The sequence below is a fragment of the Electrophorus electricus genome, chromosome 19 (assembly GCF_041902795.1).
Source record: "Electrophorus electricus isolate QZ-2024a chromosome 19, ASM4190279v1, whole genome shotgun sequence".
NCBI classification, from domain to species: Eukaryota; Metazoa; Chordata; class Actinopteri; order Gymnotiformes; family Gymnotidae; genus Electrophorus; species Electrophorus electricus.
The window spans coordinates 17,131,232-17,145,000 of NC_137515.1; the positions used below are offsets into that span (position 1 = coordinate 17,131,232).

A 13,769-nucleotide genomic window follows, 5' to 3' on the forward strand; every position below is an offset into this window, starting at 1 on the left:
GGCAGGAATCTTGGCCCATGTGGGCAGAGAGGCTTCTCACAGTTGCTGCGAATTAGATGTACCGACGTGCCCCGATCAGCCCGTTCTGCCACGTCCCAAAGGTGCTCTATAGGATTAAGACCTGGGGATTGTGAAGCACGGGGAAGCCCGGAAAACCCTGTTCCTGGAACCAATCCAACTGTACCACCCTTGTGATATTGCACATTGTGCTGCTAAACGAGTCCTCCAGCCACAGTGTAAACAGCTGCCATGAAGTAGGTGTCGGAGGATCCAGGATACGCCAAGAACACACCCCCAACCTTTACCCCACCTGCATCAGCCTGACCTGTCGACCCCTGACAGGAAGGGCTCATGGATTCCTGCTGCTCGCTCCCAATTCGGACCAGGTGATGGTCAGACCAGGTGGTTCTCCACTGCTCAGTGGCCCAATTTTTGCGCCCTATTGCATGTTGGAGTTCCCTTAAGTTAAAGGTATTCTGCAGCCGTGTGAAGGAAGCCATAGTTGTGCGTGTCTGACTTTGGCTCTGAGAAGCTGCTCGTTTTTTTTTCCTGTGTGCCGGACAGAGCCTGAGTCACTGTCCACGTAGCCGGCCGGCCCGTTGAGGTAGAATGGGAGACCAGTGAAGTCTGCCCTGCATGCGTGTGAGTAGCACGGGTGCCGGGGTGGGGGCGTGTCTTCCTTCATTCCTTTGTCTCTCATACGCACGCATGCATGTGTACACTTTGTCGCAAACACACGGACATCCCTTCCGTCACGCTGTGGCACCAGTTAGGCTTGATGAGGTGCGTTTGAAGTTCCTTCCGCCGTCCCGGCACCGTGCCTGACCTCCCGGTCGGAGTTAAGGGCACCATACTGGACTGTCCCGTTCCAAACACACCGCAGTACCGCAAGCTGACAGTGTTTGCCGATTGCGTGTGAAGGGTGTCATCTGCAGAAAATAACACACTGCGAACGAAGATGGCAACACACTGACACGCTGCAGATGACAGAGCTGCTTGTGTAGGGCTAAGGCATGAATCTCCTGTAATTCTGTAAATTTAGTCATGGTGAGACCTCATGAATCGGGATCTAAAACAACGTTCTAAAATAATGACCCAATTATGAAATCCCCAGTAAATCGCAGCAGTAATTATAATTGAAACTTGGTAATTGTCAAGATGGAAAGGGGGGGGGGGTGTGCAGCCCAAATCAGTTCAATAATTATAGCACATGCAGTTGATTACTGTGAATGATTGCTTTGATGTCCAGCAGTCTGTCTGCCTGTCTGTCCAGGATGGCAGGGGACTGGTTGTCCAACAGCAGTGCAGTGGAGTAAATTGGCAGCTGAAATGTGCTGGACTGAATGGGAAGCTTCAGAACCGGGTTTGGAGGCATGGGGATCCAGGACGGGCCGGTTCAGTGTGACGCTTCTGCTGGGGTTTTCGGGCTGGCGTGTCTTCCTGATTCCTCTCCTCTCCTGCAGCACCCCGATGCCTGTCAGGGCTCAGTCTGGAGGAGCTTACCTCGACCCTCACTGTGGTGTGTGTGTGTGTGTCTGTGTGTGTGTCTGTGTGTGTGTCTGTGTGTGTGTGTGTGTGTCTGTGTGTGTGTCTGTGTGTGTGTCTGTGTGTGTGTGTGTGTGTGTGTGTGTCTGTGTGTGTCTGTGTGTCTGTGTGTGTCTGTGTGTCTGTGTGTGTGTGTGTGTCTGTGTGTGTGTGTGTGTGTGTCTGTGTGTGTGTCTGTGTGTGTGTCTGTGTGTGTCTGTGTGAAGGGGAAATCAGTTTAAGAGAAGAAAGAAGAGGGAGAGAGCTGAGGCAGAAGGCAAGGAGAGAATTCAAAAGAGGCGGAGCTGCACAGAGGACACGCTTGGCCACAAAGCTCGGCGATCAGGCCAGGCTCCTTCTCCTGCGCAGCGTGGCGAGTGTGTGTGCCCAAGAGGTTTATGTCGAGCTCAGACATTCTGATCTGCCCGGGAGAGCTTAGGTCCGGGCGGCCGAAGGAACGTGATAAGCAGCAGAAAACAAGCGGATTTGAGTGGGCTTTGCGGTCTGGAGCGCTGCGCAACGTATCGGCGGTTCGCGCCGACTCCTCCAAGTGACCTCCTCCCAGATGCCAGGACGTGGAGATGGAGATGCGCTCTTTGAGAGTTCTCAAAGCCGCCAGTAATCCAGAATAATCCCGGAACAATGCCAGGGCTTTGTGAGTGTGAGAGGTGAATGGGCGGCGTAGATGAGGAGTTGAAACCGAGTTTCATCAGAGTCTGGTGAGAAGTGATAAAAACGGAGGAAAATTATATTAGAGCGACATCCCAAAGACAGTGGACTCATAAAGGTCTCAGAATGGCAGAGAGAGGCCCTGGGCAACACTGCAGTGTGTGTGTGTGTGTGTGTGTGTGTGTGTGTGTGTGTGTGTGTGTGTGTGTGTGTGTGTGTGTGTGTGTGTGTGTGTGTGTGTGTGTGTGTGTGTGTGTGTGTGTGTGTGCGCGTGTGTTTCAGGCTTGTAGCACATGCTTGTGTTGGTTGGTTCATATTTCTTTGACGCAAAAAGGGGGTCATTATTTTGAATCGTAGCAACACCAGTTCTGAAGATAACGTCCCAGAAGCTTCATTTAATGGCGAATGGGAATAAGTAAGATATACATATCAATTTTATGAGGCTTAATTATGTATATAGCATGACTAGTGTGTTTATGCCACTTTTCCAGTCGATATTTGTCTTTGTTAGATCGTTTTCCCTGTTGCCTTTTGTTCTCTGAATGATTCACATTTAAATCATTTCCTCAAAGAAATTAAAGAAACAAAAACCCTAACCCTAAACCCTAAACCTGAGAGATTGGGCAACCCTAACCCTAAACCTGAGAGATTGGGCAACCCTAACCCTGAGAGATTGGGCAACCCTAATCCTAACCCTAAACCTGAGAGATGGGGCAACCCTAACCCCAACACTGAGAGATTGGGCAACCCTAACCCCAACACTGAGAGATTGGGCAACCCTAACCCCAACACTGAGAGATTGGGCAACCCTAATCCTAATCCTAACCCTAAGAGATTGGGCAACCCTAACCCCAACACTGAGAGATTGGGCAACCCTAACCCAACACTGAGAGATTGGGCAACCCTAATCCTAATCCTAACCCTAAGAGATTGGGCAACCCTAACCCCAACACTGAGAGATTGGGCAACCCTAACCCCAACACTGAGAGATTGGGCAACCCTAACCCCAACACTGAGAGATTGGGCAACCCTAATCCTAATCCTAACCCTAACAGATTGGGCAACCCTAACCCCAACACTGAGAGATTGGGCAAAACTGGGCCCCCCCGACCTGTCCCCTCCCCCTTCGCCTGACTGTCCTGCCCCGCAGGCCTCTGGTAGGACCCACACTGAGCACTAACCGCTGCAAGGATTTCCGGGCGTGCGGTGCCGGGCGTGTGGATCACCCCTACCCCCCCTCCAGGGTGAGGTGGTTTGCTCCGGGTGAGGCGTGTGATTCTCTGCTCCAGATCTGGAGCCCTGTCTGCCGTCTGGTTCCCGTTGGAACAGGAGCTGGTTTTGATGGAGGGTGTATTGTAGTATATTGTCTGCCTTTCTCTTGATCGTCTGCGAGACCTGTCGACGGGTCCTGCTGTGATTGCACGCCAATCAGGCACGAGCAGACGTGTATGAGTTCATCAGGCTGTGTGTCGCTGTTCTAACGCGTATGGCTTTGGACCTGACCTGTGCGATATCTGAGATTAAACATGTGGTTTTTTGTATGATCTCTTTTGGAGGAGGCATTTGTTCACGTCTTTGAAAATGGCCGGCTGGAGCTCGGTGAATGTTTCTGATCTTAATCGAGTCATTTTCTTCGAGGCAATCAAGGTGTGCCGGAGGGCGCCGAAGTGCGACGCGCCGCCCGTTCAGCAGGGACCCGAGCACAGGCCTCATCCTGCTCGTCAGCCTGGTTAATCACGCAACTGTGCGTCCCTGGGGTCCCCGTTCGCTCGGTGGCAAGCTGCAAAATACAGGTTAATAACCAGCCACTTCGCAACGCGCTGCGCCCACCACTGCCTAGCAACAGGGGAGGGGGTTAGGGCGGGGTGGACGTGGCAGGTTACGGCCGAGTGGAGAGGAATGGAGGGTATGTCCAGGAGAGGAGGAAGGAGGGCCACCATGGAGCTCGCGCTATGCCTTCTGGGTGTGGGGACGGTACTGATGCTGAACTTTAAGATTTATTTATTTATTTTTCTTTCGCAGAGAGTTGTCTGGTTCAGTGCATGATGCCCTCAAAGAAAACCCCAGCACCACTGCATGTTCATCCAGAATAACAGAACCACTGCATGCGCTGCTGTATATGAGGAATGCTGGATAGTCCACAGTTCATTAATTGCTTATGTAACTTTGTTGCAGTCTAGTTTTCTTTGTAAGCGAAGGTTACTGATCTCAGTTCAGTCATCTGCTGTTCATAATTAAGAATTGATTAGCACCAACCTTGCCTTTCTTTTAAAATATATTTGATCATTACTATGGGATGTTTGCTGACACCTGGCTGGCAGGTCGGTACCTGAGAGTGACCCGCAGTTCACTTGGTGCTCAGATGCTCTGAGAGTGTGGCATCACGCCGGCTTTGAGTGGCAGAGAGCTGGAGGATGGCAGGGTGGTTAACGTGCCCATCACACTTAAGATCGCCCGTGCCGGCCTGTTTCACAGTGTTGGGTCAGCAAGGGTCATTCCCCCTCAGCCCTTCAAGAGCCGAGAGGCAGGTAGCCAGGGTAGCGTCCTTAAGATCATTGTTACCCAGCTCACCAGCACCAGTGAAACCGGCTTCTACAGACACAGATGCTGCGTTTACGCTGCCGTGTGCTGCGCAGACTCTGACAGAGCCTTGTGTGTCCTGTTTGCTGCTTTGAATCGTGTATTCGTGTTCGCCTGCTACCAAGTCCAGTCCCCTGGTCCGGTGCACTGGGAGACACTTCTTTAGCAGCCTACGCATGCAGCCCCTCACGTCAGTTTGGCCCCAGCGTTAGTGCCCAGGTGACCTTTCCCTCGGTAATGGCCTTCTGGTGCACGACACTCCCGGGATCGGACAGCTTACCGCTCGTCTGCTGACAGTGTGGTGCCGACGCCTACTTAAAATGTCCAAACCTACTTCCTGTCCCTGAGGGCAGCGATTATGTGTGTGTGTGTGTGTGTGTGTGTGTGTGTGTGTGCGTGTGTGTGTGCGTGTGTGTGCGCGTGTGTGTGCGCGTGTGTGTGCGCGTGTGTGTGCGCGTGTGTGTGCGCGTGTGTGTGCGCGTGTGTGTGCGCGTGTGTGTGTGCGTGTGTGTGTGCGTGTGTGTGTGCGTGCGTGTGTGCGTGCGTGTGTGCGTGCGTGTGTGCGTGCGTGTGTGTATGGGTGTGTGTGTGCGCGTGTGTGTGCGCGTGTGTGTGCACGTGTGTGTGCGCGCGCGCGTGCGTGTGCGTGTGGAGCAGCTCCATCACCAGAGCACCACGCTGAGCACCAGAGCACGGACGGCCGCATGGCGGTCCGGAGCTGTGTGCCCTTGATTCTCCTTCATCATCTCCGTCGTCGATGGCTTGACTTTCCAGGCCCTTTGAGGTCGACCAGCGATTCCTGTCTAAACAGAAACCTCAGAATCTTGTTCTTCCCCTTCGAGGCTGATTAATGATCTTAATCATTAAGGCTCTTTTGAAAATCTCTCCCCATTATTTATATTCTAATATCTTTGTGATGTCTGGTAACTGTCGAACAGGTTGGAGTCCAGTGGCCCCTTGACGAATCGCATTTCCCTTCCCAATGCACTCTGGGCAAGGACCCGTGGCCTAGTGGTTTGGCTCTGCTCCAGGTCCTGCAGAGTCCCAGGGAGCATCAGATGCCGAGGGCCTCTAGCTCTTCAGTGTCCAAGCTTGGATTTGTGTCAAGCTGCTTCGTGACGATGTGTGATATTAGAAGTGCGAACCGAACCGAACCGAGCCGAATTAAAGAGAACCTCACTCACCTCTGATTAATCTAGAGCCGAGTCACCCGGGAGGCTTGAGCACTCCTCGTCTACATGCTTTATTTTTGCCGGTGGGGCCAAAACTATTATTTTCAGGTCCACAATGCCTTGTTTGTATTTATTAATTTATATTACTTACCGTGGCAACAGGAAATGTGCTCAAAGCTGCCAGAGTTCCGCCCCTGCGCCCTGACGCATGAAGCACCCGCCCTGTGCCAGCCATGAGAACTGCCGTCCGGATGCCCGCTGGTGTGGAGTTACACAAGGCCTCTACCTCGGCTACTGGACCTGCAGTGTCCTGATGCCGTTTGTTGGGAATAGTGTGTGGAACTGATTCAGTGTTCTGGGGATTTGAAATGGGCTTCCGATGTTAATCAAGAATAAGCCTTTCTGGACTGGAGTTTTCTCCGGCCACACCGGCCATGTGCTTTTGTAAGATCTCCAGCCTTTGCTTCTTGGCTCCCTGCTGGAGGTTGTCTTAACCCTACACCCCCGCCTAATGGCCCGTGGAGCTGTGATTATTAGGTGCACGCTGTCCCGCCCCTGACCGACTGGCTCCTGACAGCCACTGGTGCGGCAGCGGCGACAGCCAGACAGGGGAACGGTTGGCCAGCGAAAACGGAGAGGTCGCGGCCCCTGGAACCCCACAGCCGCGCGGCCGGGATCGCAGCTCGACACCTCACCCTGCCGCTCCTCCGTTGCCGCTGACCCAACCGCCGAGGGCGCAGTTCCCTGTGCCGCTGAACGCCAGCGAACGAGTCCACGGAGCCGTCACGATCACTGCCGTCCTCCCGGCTGGCGGCAGTAGTTCCAGCTTGCCGTGACTCGGGCTGGACCAATAAGATGCATGCCTGCTAATGATGCGAAGTACAGAGGCCATGCAGAGGCCCATCACCATGTCCTGGAGGAGCCATGGGGACGTTGATAATTACAGTGCTCAGCTGCCATCTTCTGTAGCTCTTTGGCGTGGTGGATGCCTCCTACAGAGGCTCCACCCTACCACCATCCATAGAGTTTGTTCCCAAGGAGAGAGCTTCACATGGAGGACGGAGCTGGGGCGGGCTGTGCTGGAAGTTTGCATCTGTAACTTGCCTTACCTCTGCTCCCTGCATGCGTGCGTGCGTGCGTGCGTGCGAGCGACTTAAAACCTGCCTTTTCTGAGTCCTTTTCATTGTCCATCTGTTTCTTTGTGTCATTCTAACGTAAGGCTGTATGGCTTTGTATCCGAGTCTGTTTGTATCTGGCTCTCTCTCTCTCTCTCTCTCTCTCTCTCTGTCTCTCTCTCTCTCTCTCTCTCTCTCTCTCTCTCTCTCTCTCTCTCTCTCTCTCTCTCTCTCTCTCTCTCTCTCTCTCCTTTGTGTGTCTGTATTCCTCCCCTCATCCATCCTTTGCTCGCTCTCCCTCCCCCTCTCCTCTGGCCATCAGCTTCGCTGTTTGCGCTCATGCTGCTTTGTTAAACCAGTTTGACGTATTCAGCATGGTGGCACCTTGCACAATACCTGCATTTAGCTTCATTTCCAAAATGAAACTAGTCGATCTTTTCTTTGGATAAGCATGAGAAATGGGCCGTTTTTATTACTGTGTGTATGTCTGTGTGTCTGTCTGTGTGTTAATGTTCAGAGAGGCTGAGAGATTTGGGTATGGGTAGGTTGATTACTTTGGTCAACATTTTTTTTGTAACGTCGTCTGATTATCTTGGTAAGTGTAAGGCTTGTGTGTGTGTGTGTGTTTGTGTGTGCGGTGGGGGGTGGGTGGCATTCCTGAACTGCTGTGAGCATGCCTTCTTCCTTTTGATGCGCACATGATGAGGGCAGCCTGGGAGAACTGTGGGTGGAAGTGCAGCACAGTGTCTCACTGTCACCCAGCTTAACGAGTACCCCACCATCACCTAGCTTAACGAGTACCCCACCATCACCCAGCTTAACGAGTACCCCACCATCACCCATCTTAACGAGTACCCCACCATCACCCAGCTTAACGAGTACCCCACCATCACCCATCTTAACGAGTACCCCACCATCACCCAGCTTAACGAGTACCTACCGTCACCCCTTGAGGAGCACACAGCCCTTGAAACACATGCATACATCACTTATACACCCTTCATGCTCTACTACTATCTACACACACACACACACACACACACACATCTGCTTTATCTCTCTTATCTGTCTCTCAACACACAGATATTGTTTGGACTTCACACATCCTACAAAGACGCACACAATTCTTAAACATTCCAGATACGTCATACATTAGCTGCAGTATTTGGACAGTGATGGTGTGTATTGTTTTGGCTCAGTACAGTTTACATTGTCTTTTAAATATAGCATTGTTTAACGCAGTTTGCACATTATTTATTTTACCCAGGCATTATTCAGACAGGATTACATTTCCTGGACTAATGTCTTCGTTTACAGGTGTGATTTGATTTCCGTCCAGATTGGCCAAGTCAGGTTTTCTCTCCTCCCAGTTAATTACAAGTGGAATATCCTACTGTTTCTTACATAACTGGTCTGATCATTTTAAACCCGTCCTGTAGTCATTTTAGTGTCGTCTGTGGCGTGAGTTTCATCGAATGTCCTCCTGGTAAACTAATCCATTTTGAATAGGACTAATCACTCACACATTCACACGTGCACATGCCACACATCGTCAATAATGGAGGAGGCCCATCGCTCGTTCAAATGTGAATGCGATTTAAAGTGAGTGCACTCCCTGTACTAGTGAGTGCACTCCCTGTATTAGTGAGTGGACTCCCTGTCCTGTATCACTATTCTGAAAGATTTGTTCTGTTTTGTTCCAACTTTGTTCTTGCAAACACTGACAGTTGAAAGATTTCTTTAAAACATGATGTGGTTCTTTCGGTTCTTGCACACTGCAGCTTGCTAATTTAGGCACCCAAAGTGGTGGAGGTACGGACCGTGTCCATGAAGACTGCTGGCCAATGGCTGAGAGCCTGAGGATATTCCAGGCAGCTCCCATTGGTTATCAGCTGGGAGCTCATTGGTCATGTACTGTCTGTGCTGATGGTGGAAAGTGTCCATGTTGGAGGAATTAAAAATAGCAAATGATGAAAATCATGTTGGGTATTTAGAAATGACTGCAGTATGACATTAACACATCACTCCTTTTAACTTCAGTATATTAGCTATTAAAACATGCAGTTAGATTTGCTGCTAACACTGTGTAAAATTATATATAAATTGACAAATGATAAGTGTGACACCTTATTACAAATAAGTGAATGCTATAAAACTGCATGCAGGTTTGGTTTGGTTTGGTTGGTGTCCCTGGGTGTTGCTTTAAGCCTACTGAACTGTGACATTTGTAAAGACTTAAAGTGGCCTTATTGTTACATAGCCAATTACACATGATAGCTTTTCCCTCCATTTGAGTGTGTGGTGATGACTACTCCGAAAACAGGAGATGCGGAAACCAATCGATGAGATAAAGATGTGCGATTTGAGACCAGTGTGCTGAGCTAAATGACTCAGATCAGCATAAGAAGGGTTGAACGCCTGGTTGGTACCGATGTAATCGGGTAATGGCTCTGCGTAATTTCATATGACGTAAGAGCAAGTTAGTATTACAGCTGTCTTGGGGGATGAGTTGTTTTCCAGCGACGCTCAGATGTTGTGATCGGGCCAACATCTGCTTTTGTTAATGTTCAGCAATTATTTTGCAGTTTTATCTGCATTTTATTAACACTCAGCAATTGTTTTGCAGTTTTTTCTATTTGGTTTGAGAGAGAAGTGCTTGCGTGTCATCAGTAATCAGCCTCTGTTGCACCTCACAAAGTAAATAAACATTGCACATGACATGGCAACCTAGACGTTTCCTGTAATTCACAAACTACACGCAAAGCCCTCGGCCAATCCCTCTCCAGGAGAGCACGTTTCCAATGCGTCTTGGTGCACTCCTAATTTGCCCTCCTAATCTGCAAATGCAGATTAGCCACAGTCTGAAAAATACATTCCGTGTTCTATGAGGCAAAGACAGGAAACGGTTTACGGTGCCCTTGTCTTTTGCGAGTGATGTTGTCTGTAAGCGGTAGCCAGGATATCGGCATGGGGTTGTAGGTCTTTTCCTGTTCAAGTTGATAAAAGCCAGGTCATGTATGACTGGAAATAGCTGCCTGGGGACGTTGCCAAGATGGCCGCCAAGAGGACAGACTTGATTATAAGGTCTTTCCACCACATTACACAGCTCTTACACACACACACACACACACACACACACACACACACACACACACACACAGACTTCCACAGCTCCGCACATATCATATGCGTGCACACTCGTACATATTCACCACATAAATAAAACGCGCGCATTAGCTTTCCACATCTCTGCACAGTTAGTCTGCATCTTGCACATCTTGTGTGTACGTGTGTACATTGTGTACATAGTGCGTGTGTGTGTGTGTGTGTTCGTGCGCACACAGACGAACAGAATAAGCCGGAGCTGTCAGTCTATCCGGTTCCAGTCTCCAGACGTTTTGAACAAGCAGCCTTCTCAGACGCCTGGCAGGACAGGACGAGAAGACTTTCATTAGTTTGCTCTTCGTCTGCGTCTCCTCCTTTCCTACTCTCCTGCCGTTGTGCTCGTGCTGTGCGAAGGACTTTGTGCCTTTTCTGCAGCTCTCGCACGTGAGGAGAGGCTGTCTGCGTCTCAGAGGAGTGGCTGCGTCCTGAGCCCTCTGTCTAACAGCACTGAAACGCGTCAGTTTGGCTGACTGAATGTTCTCTGGGGTTAAGCTGCTCCAGGAAGACTGCCATCGCCTACTAAGACGGACCTAAACATATGTTTGTTTCTGACACCTCAGTAATATCCTCAAGTCGGATCACTGTGTGTGCGGGTGTGTGTGTACGTGTGTGGACTGTGATAAACAGCTGAAGATCATGAGCTCTTTGTCCAATATTGAGCTGTCAGTCCTCTGGTGTCCTTTTTGTCCTCTCATCGCTCTCTCATTCACTCACACACACACACACACACACACACACACACACACACACACACACACACTCATTACCTAACAAAGCCCTGGCCAGTTGCCTGGTCACATGTTACTATACTTTGTTCTCTGATCCAATCATAACTTTCAATACTTTTTCATATCCTGCCCTACTTTGACCAATCACAGGTACTATCCCTCTCCACTCACAGCTGTTCTGTCTCGTCGTATGTCTGCTTCGTTCACCAGAGTGTATTAAAATTGTGCAGTAACTGTCATCGAGCAGACAGGCTGTAGTCTGGATCTGACTAGCGGTGAACAAAGAGTGAGTGCCATACTGAGACCGGACTGGTGGGGTGGAATTGCTCACAAGTCACTGCAGGTCCATCCGGCTTGTGGCTAATCACTCTTATCGCTGCTTAAGCCTGAACTGGCAACCCTGAAGCACTTCAGCTAAAGATGCTGCAACTGGGAACGCACTCGGCGTTTACCAGTCAGGAGCCCCTGCCGTGCCGTCTGAAAATGACAGGTCCTCCGGCAGACAGGAAGCTCGTCTGTTTTCCGTTGGGTGTGGGCGTGGCCGGTCCCACCTGGCTGACTCCGCCTTTCAGGCACTGTCATGTCGAGCCCTGGGCTCTTTGTTCCAGACTGCTTCAGCTTTTAAATGTCTGTTCCTGTTGTCAGACGAAAGACAGCCCCCCCAAACTCACACACACACACACACACACACACACACTCGCACAAGCAGTTGACACACTTGTTCATTTATCATTGGGTTTGCCGGGGACAAGCTCTCGCCTGGTTTTGCCGCGGACTCCGCGGGGCTGGCGCACGCATGGTTAATCAGGGAGCGAATCCGCCCGTGCGAGGGGGCAGGACAAGGCAGAAGGAGTCCCCAGAGACCCCACGCACCAGATATGTCAGCGGTCCCCTCCACATCCATACATCATTTTAACAGTGCAGATGCAGAGGGCCCGTTCGGGGCCCATCTGGAGAGAGAGAGTGTGGAGCGGGAGCCAGAGGGCCTGCGACGTTCCCTCTCCAAGGTGCTGAAATTGGACTGCAAGCCTGTCTGACTGAAAGCCGCCCTATGACCTCTTCAGCTTCGTGACTGTTTTCACGTTTTCTTTCTGTTCTGCTCCTGGAGGAGGTGCGCACGTCCTCCGCCACCTGATCGCATGCATCGGGTGCGCTCGGGCTCCCTTTTGCGTCTCTGCGGCCGCGGCTTCCTGTGTCGCCGTAACGAAGAGGCAGACGCTCTTCAGCGCGCTCTTTGATGAAGCTGTTTACGTTCGTCAGCCCGCTGGGACCCTTCTTTCCGAATCGAGAGCATCTTTGAGTGGAACGGCGTAGCGCTCTCCTGTCTGACATCACTACAAAGAGGCAGGATTACAGCTCCATTCCTGCGCCTGTGTGCATCCGTGCGCTATTTTTCATGGGCATATTTGGAGTTATTGGTTGGGAAGTTATCTAATTTAACTTAAGGTGTGTTTTGAACTTAATCCAGTATTATTCGCTTTAACTCAACACGAGTTAGCTGGCAAACTTCCACATCTGGCTTCTGGCTGCCCCCCCGCCAGCTCACTGTCTGTGCTGTTTTAATGAGCGTGCTGTGCTGGCTCTCGACATACCTCGCTCTGCCCGTCTGGGAGGGGCTAGTGGCCAGCGCGCGCTGTGAGGAGCTTGCACCTCCCCATTCTCTGCAGTTCTCCCCGCCCTGACCCTAAACCTTTGGCCTTAACAGAGTGGAGGAGCTGTGGGTCAACCAATGTACAATGTACACAGAGCTGCAGAGTGCATGCCGTGTGTGTGTGTGTGTGTGTGTGTGTGTATTTTACTTAGTGGTATTCGAGGATAATCTCCTTCTCGGCATGTCTCTCTCGCGCTCTCTCGCGCTCTCTCTTGCTCTCTCTCTCTCTCTCTCTCTCTCTCTCTCTCTCTCTCTCTCTCCACTCCCAGTGAAGGTGGAGTATTCTTTATGGTCCAGGTGGGCCTGTGGTGCCGCCCAGTTCTGTTCATTTGTCTGCCAGTTCTAGGAGCAATGTGCGTGCGCTGAACCACCCTGCAGACCCGCGTGTGCTGATCCACACTGCAGACCCGCATGCGTTGCTGCTTCACCTTTAATCCCTAACACAGGTTAATCCCTAACACAGGTTTGAGCTGTGCTGGTCCAGGCTGATGCTTATTTTTCTTTATTATTGTAACGCCTTTTCTCTTTTCTTTCTCTATTTTTCTTTTTGTCTCAATCTTGCTCACGTGCTCTCTGACCGCCTCAAACACAAGGCCTGCAGACGCTGAGACGTTAAATCGCTGCCCTTGTGAAGACCGGTGGAGTGCAGGGTATGAGCTAGCAGCGCTCGGTACAACAAATAAAACGATACCCAACATGCCACTGTTGGGCCCTTGAGCAAGACCCTTAACCCTCAGTTTCTCAGGCTGTGTTCAGTCCTAATTGTAAGTCGTTTTGGATAAAAGCATCATGTAAATGTTTGGAACACTCTACAAGCCCTGCGGTTTGTCTTGTACAGGAGCTGCACTGATAGAGAGTGTGTTTGGAGAGACAACAAACCCCACAGTGCTGCACAGTTCCTGCTTTTGGTTGCAGCAGAAATACGGGTGATCAATATATGCCTTGCGATCAATTAAAACTTTAACCTTTCCAGCGATATAGGCCCTTAAGCGCGCTGACTGCGAGGTTGTGGGCTCAGACAGGGACATGCTGTGACAGGAAGTGTGGCAGTCTCTCTCTGGAGGTCCGCTGACCTTCCCACTGCAGGCGCTCCGTTCCAGCGAGTCTCCGTTCCAGCGAGCCTTGTTCTCTCACGCAAGGAAGAGGGAGTCTGAGCGTTGTATTT

General features: G+C 50.9%; 1 protein-coding gene across 15 annotated transcripts in view; it reads left to right on the forward strand.

The window, feature by feature from the left end:
• nbeaa (neurobeachin a) overlaps positions 1–13,769 on the forward strand; it is a 94,048-nt gene that overhangs the window by 10,964 nt on the left and 69,315 nt on the right. The window lies entirely within an intron of this gene.